Raw genomic sequence first — 9186 nt, 5'->3', positions numbered from 1 at the left:
GTCCCAGTTGATGCCATGTGGAGCAGGCATAAGCTGACCCTGCTGAGCCCTGCCAAATCACAGACTTGTGAGCAAACAATCCTTGCTGTTGGTGTAAGCCACACGGTTCGGAGTGGCTTGTTATGTGGCAATGGGTGAAGAGAGTCACCAGCTACAGTTTTCTTCTCTGTTGCTCACAAGCAGAGGAGCAGCAGCACAGAGATTAAGCACTTAAGCTCTGGAATCAAATCCTGCTTTGCAACTTGCTAGGTGCGATTTTGGGGCCAACTGTGACATCTTTATATAATTCAGTTTTTTCACTTGTCAAATAAAAAGAGAAATAGAAAAATGGTGGCTTTTCATCAGGTTGCTGTGAGAATGAAGTGAGATTATGCATGTAAAGTATTTAGTGTGGGTCACTAGCACAGTGAACGGTAAGCACTAAATCTATGCATTAGCAGCACTCCATCTTATTAATATAGAGATGAGTATCAGGAATGGGCTGCAAGGTAGTGCACCACAATACGTGGAACCAGCTGGGTTGAGGTGCAGTGGAAAGAAGTGAGGCATCCCTGACCCCAGTGTGGGGTGCTGGCAGACCTTTTACATACAGGGACAATGCAGTCCATTAGATGACCTTTTATTGTCTCCCAGAAGCCAGACCATGTGGTCAGTGGTGGAGACTTGGGGACAGATCAGCAAGATATCAGAGTATTTCAGGGATTAGAGATCATCTACAGACTTTAGTAAGTGCCTCAAGAAGGACACAAGCTCCAGGCAAGCTGGGATGGCCACTTGAAAGCAGTGTGACAGCAACAGAATGGATATATAACTTTGGCAAAGGAGAGTCTTGCTGTCAACCATCTCAGGCCACTGGGAGTTAAACAGTTGGGGCTTGCTAAATTTCAGAGGCCACATTCTCTGCTGCCCCTAAATAAGTGCCTTGATGAACACTGCAGGCCCCCGTAATAGAGATGCCCGGGAGAAACTAGGGAAGATGGCAATGCTGATTTTGTACCAATCTCAATACTTCCTGTTATGACACTGGGGACTTTGCCACCACCAAAGTGGCTGTTGGCTCACAAGTTCTGCTCCCCTGGGAACAGCTCATGAATCCTATGTGGATGAGCCCTCATAGGCTTGTCTACAAAAAACATACCCAACCCCTTGACCACGCCTGATAGATCCGGGGGGAGAACCCAATGTTGGCTGTATCTATCACACTCTTTGTCCTTGAACTGAGAGACATAGACCTTGGCAAGCTGAGTCATGGCAATGTCAGTGCACCAGAAAGGCAGTCAGCAAACCCACTGCTAAGTCCACAGATCTGCCAAAGTCTCCTGCCTTTCTCCAGCCTTGGTTGGAATTGTGGCTGAAGCGATTCTGAGGTTCTTTAAAATTACTAGGCTGCACAGGACCTCACCATGTATCTGTTGGCATGTGTGACTTGCTGTGAAAATATCAGGCCCAGATAACAGTCTAATTGCCTCACTTTCTGCAAGCTAAACACAGTCTAACTGCATTAGTCACACACACACACACACACACACACACACACACACACACACACACACACAGAGTCATGAATCACTTAATGATGGAAACACGTTCTGGTAATTTCAACATTATGTGGACATCAGAGAGTGCATTTGCACAAACCTAAATGGTGTAACCCATTACATACCTAGGCTTTTGTATTTTTCCCTATCACTCTGTGGGACATAGTATTTGCCTAGTATCCCTACATGTAAGGGAGACAAAATAGGATAAAACTCAGAATGGCACCTGGTATACCCAAAGAACTGCTTGGGGGATAGTTGGCTTTCAAGCTAACTGGAATTGGTTTCTTTGTTTTGCCACCCAAGGAAACTTATTATAACAGAGATTTTGAAACCCAGAAAATGATCTACCCCATAGGCAGACAGTGAGGGTTAGAGGAGATTACATAGTCAAGGTTACTAGCCTAGTTCCTGGACAAGTTATGCTCAATACACACCCTATTCCCTATTCCCTGCTTCTCCTGGACACATGCTTGGGAGACTCACTTGTCACCAAGAGGCCAGACTGCTCTGGAATACTGTCCTACTGCTTCCGGACTCTGCAGCCCTCCACCCCATCTTATTTCCATGCCTAATGCAATTTTAGAGCATGATGTGTAGTAAGCATGGCTAAAAATTCTGGGAGATTTATTACATTCCCTTGTTCTATAGATCAGGGACAATTTTTAATAAATCCTTGCTTTTGCTGAATGATTTAACATGCCATTGTCTGGGCAACAGAATTGTCTTCAATTAGATTTTAAAACTAATATAGGAAGAAACTTTCCCCTTTCCTTGCCAACATTATTAGATAAGGCCATAAGTCCTGATCAAGAACAAAATTTGCTGGTGCCTCATGGTGAGCTTGAAACCAGATTCTCTTTTGCAGCAGGCAGGCTGACACCTTGTTGAGGTGGTTGAGACTACCAGTGGGAAGTGCCCATAGCCACCATAGGGCCGGGTGCTGCTCATACAGAGAGACCCCCACCGGAGGACACTGACTTTGGAGAATGAGTCACTCGTCGGGGTCTGGCCCTCAGCCATGTAAGCTCAGAAATTCAATCTTTTAAGTTCCAGAAGTTCTTGGATGCTTGAATAAACAACCAATGAAGGACCCGAGAACAAACTGGAAAGGAAATTGACTAATTCTAAGCAGTCTGGAGGTTCACATCAGCCAGAGGAGCACATGTTCTCCCTGGAGGCATTGATCCTGGGAAGCCATGTTATCCCACAGTGGCTTGCTACCCAGGAACTGGCAATGCAGGGCTATTGATGTAATGTGATGTTTTAATGGCCCCAGGCTTCCCAGGGCAGAGGGTGGACAGGCACCAACAATGTGCAGCCTCTACTTCCCCTCTTTCAGGCTTCCCTGGTTAAGCATGGCCTCCGTCGATGGACCCATTCTCCTTGCGAAGGGTGAGTTCCACTGCAGGCCTGGAACTTGTTCTTGGGCCTCTGCACTTCTGCACATTCCTTAATGAGCTGATTTTATGGTTTAACTCTCAGGACAGCCTTAATTCCTTCCATTCCACAACCTTGAAGGGTCTCTTTTAGTCACCCTCATGTGGGTAGAATCTTGGTTTTGACGGCACATGAGGGTGGGGAGGATTGTGGATTTGGGCGGCAGGCGGTGCCATTCTGGGTAGTGTGATAACAGGAGTCACTGTGGGGTGCTGTCGCTATACACCTCAGAATCGTGAGCTCCTTTCATCCTTCCCACAATCCTGTAAGGAAAGCACTAGTATATTTCCCAATTGGCTGAATTCTTTCCATCTTTATGATAACGTCTTAAAAGAACATCCAATGTCCCCACTCCTACTTTCTGCTGCTGCTGCTGGAGCCTGAAGATAAAGAGGGGGAGTTAAAGGGCTAGAGAGAAGCTTAATATATTCTCTAATAAGGAGAACTCCGATGAGCATATTCCTCATGCTTTCTTGGTCATATTACAGAGCATATTGTCATGAATATAAGGAGAATGTGTTCTCCTTATGCCTCCTCAGCCCCCAGTCTGCCTCTCTCTAGTCCTGTCTCCCCAGCTCTTCCCTCAATTTCCCTCTCTCTGGGCACTTCAGTCTCCAGCCAAAAAGCAGAGTGCTAGGGAAGACACAAGTTGCATATTTCATAAAATCCCATTATGTAAACAAGATGAAAACTGGCTAATGAAAACAGAATACTTAAAAGAATCAGATGATTTGGTAGCTCACTCATTTGGCAGATGGCTCTCCGTGTACTGGGCAAACTTAGCCATTTAGCTTGGCTTTTGACTGTCTTTAGGTAAAGTAACCAGGGCTTATTTTCCAAATAAGGGAAGCAGAAGCTAGAGAGGTTGAGACAGTTGCTAGATGTCACAGTGACAACTGTTAGATCAACATTTCTACAAAAGTCTGTCTGAAGCTGAGTTGGTGTCTTTGTGCCATTCAGCAGGATAAGAGCACAGGAGAGAAGACAGGATAGAACTCAGAACGGCTCTTGGTATAGCTGAAGAATTGCTTGTGAGGGGAATCCTTGATCTTTATGCACCAAAAAGTCAGATACTAGGCCAGGTACAGTGGCTCACATCTGTAATCCCAGCACTTTGGGAGGCTGAGGTGGACGAATTGCTTGAGCTCAGGAGTTCAAGGTCAGAATGGGCAACATGGTGAAACCCGGTCTCTACTAAAAATACAAAAAATTAGCCAGGTGTGGTGGTGCACATGTTTAGTCCCAGCCACTCGGGGGAGCTGAGGTGGGAGGATGGCTTGAGGTTTCAGTGGGCTGTGATCAGGCCACTGCACTCCGGCCTGGGCAACAGAGTGAGACCCTGTCTCAAAAAAATAATAATAATAAAAAAAAGTCAAATACTACAAATGCCACAAAGGAGAGAAAATAATTGAGGAGCAAGTAGAAAAACCCAATTTTTATTTCTAAGAAAATACACAATGCAAGGTGTGATGCTCTGTGGTTCCTGTCACTTGGGACCAGTGGCAAGGATACAGCAGGGACAGGTGGGGACTGAGGTTAGCTGAAGGGAGGGCCGTATCAGTGTTGTTGATTCTGTAATTTTTCAAAAACAGCTAAAAACCCTGATTTTGATATTAAATCTCCCAAGTCGTAAGTGTAACTTCAAATTAATTAATACTGGCTCAGGATATCAGTGGTCTTGACAGTTGGTTGGCATGAAACCATCACTAAATCCCAAAGCCGAGTGAAAAGTACAGGTTTCATGTGGTGCTGTGGGGGATGAAAATTCTGACTACAGTGAAGAATAGATGAAGAGGTCAAGAAGTACTTACAAGAATAACATTTTACCACTAAAAGGAAATCCATTTCAACTATGTCACCCAGCACTTGGAGTGAATAATTTAAAGGACAGGTTTTGGAACCAGAAAAATCTGGTACTGAATCCCAGGTCTACCACTGATCTGCTCTGCAACCCACAGCAAATCAATTAACCTCTCAGTGCCTTTGTTTCCTTGCTTTTCTTATCACTTACTGCATTGAATTCCTCAGGAATTCAGGAATCTGAATCTCTGAGCTTTCAGTGCAGTAAGTTATATGAAAAGCAAGATAAGGAGCAGACGGAAGGTTCTCAAACAACAGTACTTGCTAAAATAGCAATAATGACAGTTATCATTGTGATAATAATGATAACTATTATCAGTACATTTATAAACCTCGAGGAATGCTCTACTGGGAACTCGGCTTCTAGAAGTTCTTTTCCTGGGTGGTTTTCCCATGAGGATGATGAGGCACTTTGGTGTTACTTTTTCATTTCCTAATCCTTACATTTAGAAGTCACAAAGCCTAGCGCATATATATATATGTATATATATAAAATATATAATATATATGTATTATATATAATATATATATTAGCAAATATATACATGTATTTGTATTTCTATCTGCAAAGCATTCAGTGAATTCAAGTAATCCATTCAAATTCAAACCGAGTGGGAATTTCTGACACTGGATTTTAACAGCTTAAGGCATCTTAAAAAGCTTCTATCTACTGACCTGTAAGGGAGGGTGTGCTTTGGGAGGATTCACACAGAATTCAGCACTTTTCTGATGCACAAGACTTCTTAATTCCATTCTTCATCCCTTCCTGGTTGCCCATGTCTTAGTGTGCTGTTCAGCTTAGCCCAATCTGTAGTCATTGCCGGCGATGAGAAAAGTGGTCGTCCTTAAGGTTCTGCCCCCAGGACTGGCACACACACGTGCACACCGTCGCCCACTCCCATGCTGTGGTTAAGGCTAAACAGCTTGTACTAAGTGCTGGGTAAGGGTGTGTGTGTGAAATAGTGACCCTTGTGTTTTGGAAAGAGTAAGAAATTCTCTCAACACGGTCCCACATTACCCTAGGTCATCCCAATAGAGAGAAAGCTGATCTGCTATAAATGTGGCCGGCACCCAGGAATATAGGGTTTGAGGCTTCTGGAGCAGTTGAGGACAAATGTCCAGGACCCTCACTCATTCCTGACTCACTTTCCACCTTCCCAGGCTCCCTGTACCAGCTCCAAGCTTTTAGGTTTTGCATCCTAATTAATTTTTTGTTTTTATTTTGAGACAGTTTCACTTGTAGCTCAGGCTAGAGTGCAGTGGTGCTATCTCAGCTCACTGCAACCTCTGCCTCCAGGATTCAAGTGATTCTCCTGCCTCAGCCTCCCGAGTAGCTGGGACTACAGGCACTCATCACCATGCCCAGCTAATTTTTTTTTTGTATTTTTGTGGAAACGAGGTCTCACCATGTTGACCAGGCTGGTCTCAAACTCCTGACCTCAAGGGATCTGCCCTCCTCAGCTTCCCAAAGTGCTGGGATTACAGGCATGAGCCATTGCGCCCAGCCAGGCATCCTAATTCTAGCCCAGTTAGATGTAATATGACAGCCCCCGTTTCTCCTGATGAGCTTTGGACCCTTGTAATACATGCTGTGGGTGCCCCACGCTGACCTTTCCCATGCACATGGACCCCATATGTCAATTCCCAGCAGCTGCAACTTGCTGTCCAAAGCAGGCTTTCTCAGGCTTCTTGAGCCCATTAAACTGTTGCAAAGAGCAAATTGTGCTGGAAAGTTAAGCCCCACTCCCCAGCAGCCATGACCAATGGTGGATGGGAGTTGGGGTGGATAAATACCTCAACTTCCTCACCCTTTGCTGGGGGGACAATGCTGAGGCATGCTCCACCCTGACTCTTAAAGGTTCCCAGTGGGTCTGAACTCTCACTGTTCTCAGGGATAACCTACACATTAAAGTCCCCTGTATCACTGTCTTCCTTTCTGTAACTCACTTCCCCACTCTCATACTAGTGTTTCCTAGAATCACCACCAAATCAACTCCTTGTCTCAGGGTCTGCCTCTGGCAGCCCTCTTTCTTATCTTATGCAGTAACACAATATTCACTAACCATCACTATATGTCAGATACAGTATTCATCTCACACCAACTCTTTGAGGTGGGTGCAGTGATCACTCCCACCTGACAAATGAGAAAATGGAGGCCACAGGACAAGCAAGTGGCAGAGTTAGGATATGAATTCAAATCTTTCTGGTTCTAAAAGTCTTTCCTATTTCACCACATGATGCTCACCTGATTCTTTTCACTCTGGGTCTCTCCCCTGCCTGGCCAAGCCCTGGCTACCAGGACAGAAATGGACATGGCTGACCAGTTACCATGACACCAATTATCACCAGAAGTAGGAAACTGTAGTTCAGGAACCAATTGTGCCGAGACAGCTGGCTCCAGCCCACAGAGGCAGGCAGCACTATTATTTTAAGAATCCTCCTGGCCACAGAATAGCAGCCTTTGTGACTGTGGAGGTTGGCACAGGAACGGTGATGCCCTCCCTATTAACAGGCTGTGTAGGAAGACCCAATGGAAAAACCCAGCTTGGAGGTTCTCTAGTCTGTTTTGCCATGGAAACTTCTACTCCTGGTAAGAAATAGAGAACTGACAATTTGGAGGTCTAGAGTCCAGTTCCCATCCTTCCCTTTATTGTCTGCATGGGTTTCAGATTCCTGCTTCCCTACACCAAACCTCAGTTTCATGGATTATATGTACTGAGTCTGCAAGCATAAGCCATGGTGGTCCCATCAGCTGTAACATGAAGAACTGAGTGAATTTTAAGTGTTGGATGCTTCATTTGGTGTTTTTCAATAATGTTTGGTCTGTGGTTGAACCCCAGGTCTTGATGGTTGCCCAAGACCCAACTTCATCTTTGGACAAGGTGAAAAAGTCATGGCTATATTTCATCCAGATCAAAGGAACCACGTGATTGGCCAGAAATATATTTCTATTATGTACTCAGATTCTAGGAAAGATGGACATTTGTTCATTCCTGCATTCAAATAACCAATAACCCTTTAAAGCACACCCTTGTTCTAGGCCCTGAGCTTGGCACATGAATACAAAAGTAGACAACACAGGACCCTTGATTTCAAGTGTCAGGAAATCCCACTGGAAAGTAATTAATGGGGATGAGTGAGATTGAAAAAGATTTGGGATTTCTCTGCCTCCCCTGAGTGCTGGTCTCCATAAATTCTCCTCTAGTAAGGCAATAAACCACAGCAGCTCTTCAGAGGAAGGGAAGCACCATCCAGACTAGGGCAACTAGGGCAAGTGCATCCAGTATTACAGAGGGGAGATGGGAGTTCCAGGGGAGAATCAGGAAGGGCTTCCTAGAAGAGGTGATATTTAGAAGGTTCACAGGACTTCAGCAGTTGAACATGGAGAGAATGCTGCCAGCAGACCAAATGTGTGCAAAGTCCTCCAGGGAGGAACGAGGGAAACTTGTTCAGGACACAAGTTGTTTCAGCTGGATGCAGCAGAGGCTCCCTGAAGACAAAAGGAGATGGGGAAAAGGCTGGAAACGACCACTCAGATCGTAAAGGAAGGTTCTGAATTCAGATGGAGGCATAGTCAATTCTGGAGAAGAGATTTGGTAGATGAACTCTATCAGTTAGCATTCTGAGTTGTGAGCAACAGAAATCCATTCCCAGTAACTTTCGCAAAGAGAGGAATTTGTTAGAGGAATGTGGTAAAGCCTGAAGAATTGAAAGAAAAGCTGACCAAGTGGGCCTCAGAAGATACAAGTACCAGGATATGTAGAAGGAAACAGTGGTAGTGAGCAATGAGCAGTGTATTAGTTAGGTATTGATGCAATAAAGCTGCCTAACAAATAGTCCCCAAATCTTAGTGGTTAACAACAAACATTTCATTTTTCTTTATCACTGGCCTAGAGATTGGCTAGTGTGACTCTACTTCAGGCCACAGCTGAGTTTAGGTCTGTAATATGCATCTCTTTGTTCTGCCTGGACCAGGGGCGACCTGGGACTTTTCTTTTCGTAACAGAAGGCAGAAGAGCAAGCCAAACCACAGAAGAATATTTAAGGCCTGTGTTCTGATCAGGCCCAGTAATATTCCCTTGGCCAGGGCATGTCCTGGAGAAAGAGAAGGAAAAATAAGGAGGTGGGAGTCCATGAGGGGGGTGTGTGGAGGGGGAAGGGGTGGGGTTTCAAGGGAAAATGTTGTAACTACTAAATAAGGGCAGTGTTGCCAGTGGGATTGCAATATCCTGAAGTCCAGCCAGCCAGCTAGAGTCCCTTCCTCTACTCAGAATCTTAGTGACTCCGGAACTTTAGTGACTTCAGCTTTTCCTTACTTCTGATGATGGATGCAGAACATCCTGGAAGT

This window comes from Rhinopithecus roxellana, chromosome 1, assembly GCF_007565055.1.
Source record: "Rhinopithecus roxellana isolate Shanxi Qingling chromosome 1, ASM756505v1, whole genome shotgun sequence".
Classification (NCBI taxonomy): Eukaryota; Metazoa; Chordata; class Mammalia; order Primates; family Cercopithecidae; genus Rhinopithecus; species Rhinopithecus roxellana.
This window is presented reverse-complemented; position numbering follows the sequence as displayed.